Source organism: Mesitornis unicolor, unplaced genomic scaffold (assembly GCF_000695765.1).
Source record: "Mesitornis unicolor isolate BGI_N332 unplaced genomic scaffold, ASM69576v1 scaffold21453, whole genome shotgun sequence".
Taxonomy (NCBI): domain Eukaryota; kingdom Metazoa; phylum Chordata; class Aves; order Mesitornithiformes; family Mesitornithidae; genus Mesitornis; species Mesitornis unicolor.
The window spans coordinates 20,658-25,893 of NW_010174243.1; the positions used below are offsets into that span (position 1 = coordinate 20,658).

Consider the following 5,236-nt stretch of genomic DNA (forward strand, 5'->3'; position numbering starts at 1 on the left):
ATAAAGAGAAAAATTCCTAACAGTACTGTTACAGCACCACCACAAAACTACACACTTGAGAAATGCTTCCTTAAGGGATTAATAACTGCAGTAGGATTTGGGATTGTGCTATAAGCTTACTCTGTTCTGACTGGCCCTGCTCCTGAGGTGGGGGGGGAGGAGAATCAATGATAAAATTCGTGAAAGATCAAATGAACATATGCAGAAAGAAACCAAGAGGATGGTTGAAGACTTCTTCTACAACTAAGACGAGTCAGAAGTCATTAGAGTAGAGTTCAGTCTTTGGTGGAAGTGCAGACTTGCTGCATGTCATGATTTGACAGATTTAGTGTGGAAACACCACCCATTTTACCACCTGAAATGTCAGTCTGCACAATGCCCCAGGACATATATTTTAGGGCAAACAAAAGCTGTCAAGTGGTATGAGACTTTTACATAGGCATGCAATTGCTTTCTTTGAAGTCGTTACATCCTCAGGCTCTTTAGGGTTTAACACGACTGACTTCCAGATGAAGAACTTTTATCTTAAAAGCTTATATATTTAAACACTGCAATTAATGCAGACATCTGGAATAGAAGAAAATTAAAATGCTCTGAAAGTGACTAACTAAACACATGCTTGTCATATGCAAGCATCTGTAACAAACAATTTTCAATTATTTTATTTACACTGTCAGATCTACATATTGATGGGCCTGAAAAAAAACAACTTGAGGTTTGATTCTTTCATTAAAAACTTCCTCTGCAAAGAACAAAATCTTTGCAAATAAAACAGGCTTCCAATAATGCCTTTCAACTACATATCTTATTAAACAAAATAAATATTTATGAGATTAATAATTACACTGATGCAAAAATTATAAAAATGTAGCACATTCATCTTACAGTGCTGGTTCTTCAGGAGTAACAGGTCAAAAAAGTAGAAGCATTTTGCCATTAACACTGGCAATTAAGTACATAACAGGTATATGGAAAAGCAGAAACAAGTCCTCTGTTTTCAATGCAGGAAATTCCTATTTATAATGGGAATATCTTTAAAAAAACATTCTAAGATGCCATTTCACCAACTTATATCCTTATCATTCAGTTTGCTGAATGGAGCCACTAACCAACTGATGGAAATGCTGAAGCAGGTGTCTTTATTTCCAATGGCAGTGGACATTGGGCATTACACAAGCTGCTTCTCAGTACAAATCCACCAAGGGTCATGGCAGAGTACCTGCATCCCTTTGGTTAGCTGCATCCTACCATTCCTTCAGGACTGCTCCATACACTGCAAGAGTAAAAAAGCAAAGGGCATAGATACTAAAAAATAATGTCCCATCTGGCATCTTCTACAGAAGCCATGCTTTTAAGAATCGCCTTCTGTTTTCTTGCAGTTCAAATACATTATTCAAAGCCAATAAGCTAGGAAAGCTTACAAAAAATCAGTACTCTCCTAAGTGCATGTCTATTTCTGTGGTACCATACCAGCACTTTTCATGACAGTGTAAGCAGTTACTGCCTATTCTTCGTATTAGAATTTGGCCTCCCCAGTGCCCCCAGCCCTCCTGTTCTCCAGTTGCCACTCAGTCCTCTTCAGATGGTCAAGAGAGCTTTAAAGGCCAGCCAGTCCAGATAACCATCACTTTCGCTTGGCATAGACAAGGCTCATTAATAGATCAGATTTCCGTCACTAATTTGCCCATTTCTGACCAACCAGATGTGGCAATAAATAGAACAGATTTTCAAAGGACCAAGACTTCAGAACACAGTTGCCAGGCTGCTCAGGAAGTCAGAGCTTGATAAGCAAGACAGAACTCAGTTCCAAGTTCTTCCTTGGCCAGGGCAATACAAGGACAGAAGTGGGAGGGAGAGAATTACAGAAAGGAAGGAAGTTTAATGGGAATCTAAGTAAGTACACCTTTTGACAGAAGATTTTTATTTGAGTTCCACTGAAACATGATATTAATAATTATGTTTAAAAGCTCAATTGACCTTTTTCCCATTAAGTCACTTTACAAGTTGAACGGGACTCAAACTACCAATTAGCTGGCTAACTTGCATCTTAGCTGTGTGTTTCAGGCAATTACCAGTGCTCCAGCACACCAAGACACATAGAGATTTATTGGCAAACACTCTCAGACTGCTGCTACCTACATCACCACTGCATTCAATACTGAACTACTTATCTTTGCATACAGTATGTTATTACTGAAGACATAATACATCCAAGCTCAAAATAAACACAGATATCATCTCTAACATTCAGCTACAAATAGAGCAAATCCAGTGGCATCGCCACTCTAGGACAAGCTGTATCTTGCACTATTTGCCACAGCACATCAGTCTACCAGTCAGAAAAAGAGTAATCTCAGAACAGCCTTATCCACAAAGAAAGAAACTTCTAAAACTGTTCTGAAGGAATTTTGGCTTTGAAATTGAGATCTATTTAATAGTACCTTAACATTTTATACTTTATTAACTCCTTCCTCTTAACAATTCTCCTGCCTTTCTTATCTTTTTATTACTTTACTTTATTCTGGTTGAAGCACAAAATGTCATGCAAAAGCTCTATCCACACACAAGAATGAGCCAGAACTCAGACACTGAGTAAGAGAATTATTTTTTTCAGATATTTTGCTTATTGAAAAGTTATCTAACACCCACAAAATAACAGCGATATTCACAGAATATTCAGCATTAACTGTATTCACTTTAATGGAGAAGTCATCTACGTAGAATCAGATACATGTAGTTAATTCAGTAAGTTTCAAACAAAACCAAATGAACATAACCTCTGGAGTTAAAGCCAGAAATTAAGATAAACCAAGCTTACCCTGCACCTCTCTTATTGCAGTATTTTCAAATCTACATTAAGTACGTTATTAGGAGATACACTGACACAACTGGCATTTGGACTCTGTGGTATTTAAAAAGTACCTGCCTCAGATGCACTTAACCATTTTCGTTCTCAAGTTTTACATTAAAAAGCATTATATAATTTATAGGCACTAAGCCAAACAAAAATGCCTTCAGCTAGACAGAAGCAATGCTGTATAAAATCAGTTTAACTCAGATATTACAATGCATTTAAGGCTATTGTTAAAACCCCATAAAGCTATTGTTTTGTGTTAACAGAACAGGATTAACCACATACATTCCAGAGTTTTCTGGGCTCCTTAAGAACAGCTATGCACATTCATTTGTTAACCAGTTATCATTGGTTTTGTTTTTCTTTAGCAACTATTTACCTCTTAAAAATTTAAATGCATTTATAATTGGTACACTATTTCTATCCAACACAATTCCACATTCTACTGCAGCTCAACTGCAACTATTTGTGGAAGTGGACAGTAATTAACAAATAATGGAGACAGGCATTTGGGAAGGCACACCCTGTACAATCAGCATTCGTTACTTTTCACAATGGCAAATTTTAACCATTTCAGTATAAAATACATTAAGAAATCAGACAGTACTCAGCAAATCATGACTTGCTATTAACAGTCATGCAGTGCCAATTCATGACTTCAGAATAACCACCAAGAGACTAAAGTTATGGCATTTTATTTCTGTAGCCAACAGCCTTAATTCAGAAAAGTAGCTCAATTTATGAAGTTGACTCACATATGTTTAAGTCTCACATTCATCAGATAACTGTTGAAAAAAATATTACGTGAGTAAAAATTATAGTTCTCCTTTGAACAAAAGCCCCATATAACATACACACCACTATTTCAGAATTTTGGTAATCTATACCAAGACAGTTACCTTGCTTATTAAAAAGCCGACATATGCTGTTTGTATTTTTGGACGGGCTTATCCTCCTGCATACAGATGAAGAGAGAAGGAAAAGAGACTTACATGGACAAGTTAGGAGATGGAACCCTACTATCATCAGCTAGGTTCCCAAGGTGGCTCAGCGTTGAAGTCGAACTGTTCTCTATAAAGCACTTCTCCTAAGCCCTCTGGATAGTTGTAAACTTGATCAGTGATTTTGCCCTGTGGAAGAAAACACAAAAATAAATTTCATAGAACAAATTAAAAGCTTTATCTTATAACATGTAACAAATGCCTTTTCAGCAGTGTTTAAGATTTGCAACACCCTACCATGAAAGTTTATAATCGCATAAAATGTTCAGTTTTCAAGAGTGAATGTAAATGCTGAGCCAGATCAAGTCAGATATATGAAGAACTGCTAAAACACGTGAATTAAGCAAGCAAAACTGCCTGTTTGCCTGCCTTTCAGTCTGAACTGAAATATTTTCAAAACTAAAGGCAAAGAGCTGTACATGATCCTGCATTAGGATAGTATGCCTTAATACTGGACTACCCTCCCAAAAGTGTTAACCCTGTAACTACTGTGGTTCTTCCCCTCCCCACTTCCTTTCTATTTTAGAATTCCCCTGCCATGTTTTCTTCCTCTGCTGCGAATGAGCACAGCATGTGGGTGAAAAAGTGCTTTATATAGTGAAACTGAACACCATACAGACAAATCCAGAGATGAGCCATACAGTAAAAAGTAACTTATGCTTGCCTTGAGGAATGAGGAAAGGTTTCAGATGGTCCTTAAAGGCTATTACACATCTCAAAGCAGGATTTCAAAGTACTAGGCTATCTTACTCAAATTTAGGTAAAACAATCACAGAAAACAGTACAACAAACATAAAAAGCCATCAAGGAAACATTAACCAGCCCTGCTAAAAAGTTATTCCATTTAGAAGGAACTATCATTTTCATAAAATTAAGTACGGTATAGAATTGGTCATGTGTAAATCCAACATACATTTCTTTCACTGTTTAAATGAGACTACATATGCTAACTACAAAAACCTGGCTTCTAGGAATCACCAAATGATCATCTTTTCAACTGCATTACAGTTAAACTGCTGAAATCTATTTTTTAAATTATTCTTGCTATCAGAAAACTAAACTAGAATACTATTGAAATTTTATTTACTTATTTACTTATTGTAACTATAGGACCTTCCAATTCAATCATACTCTATGAAGTACTGAAACACAGAGTGAATAAAACTTGAGGGAACTGCTTCAGAGCAACTCCACAGAGCAATCTCTTCAGCTTTACCATATAAATTAGCATTCAGTAGCAGATATTAAAAATAAACCTCAATGCTTTAAAATTTGGATATTAAGGGATTCTGCCAGCTAATGTATATGCAGTGTATTTAACCATTTAACCTTTTCTTCCACTAAAGCAAGAAGTCAGTAACATTTATCCCTCAGAGTATGT

At 36.3% G+C, this 5,236-nt stretch overlaps 1 protein-coding gene across 1 annotated transcript in view; it reads right to left on the bottom strand.

Annotated features, from left to right (window-relative positions):
* Positions 1-3,998, bottom strand: part of AZIN1 (antizyme inhibitor 1) — a 21,044-nt gene extending 17,046 nt beyond the window's left edge. The window contains exon 1 of the mRNA XM_010180989.1: positions 3,847-3,998. The gene's annotated coding sequence lies outside the window, so the exon portion shown is untranslated. The remainder of the gene's footprint in view (positions 1-3,846) is intronic.
* Between the last annotated feature and the right edge of the window lie 1,238 nt (positions 3,999-5,236).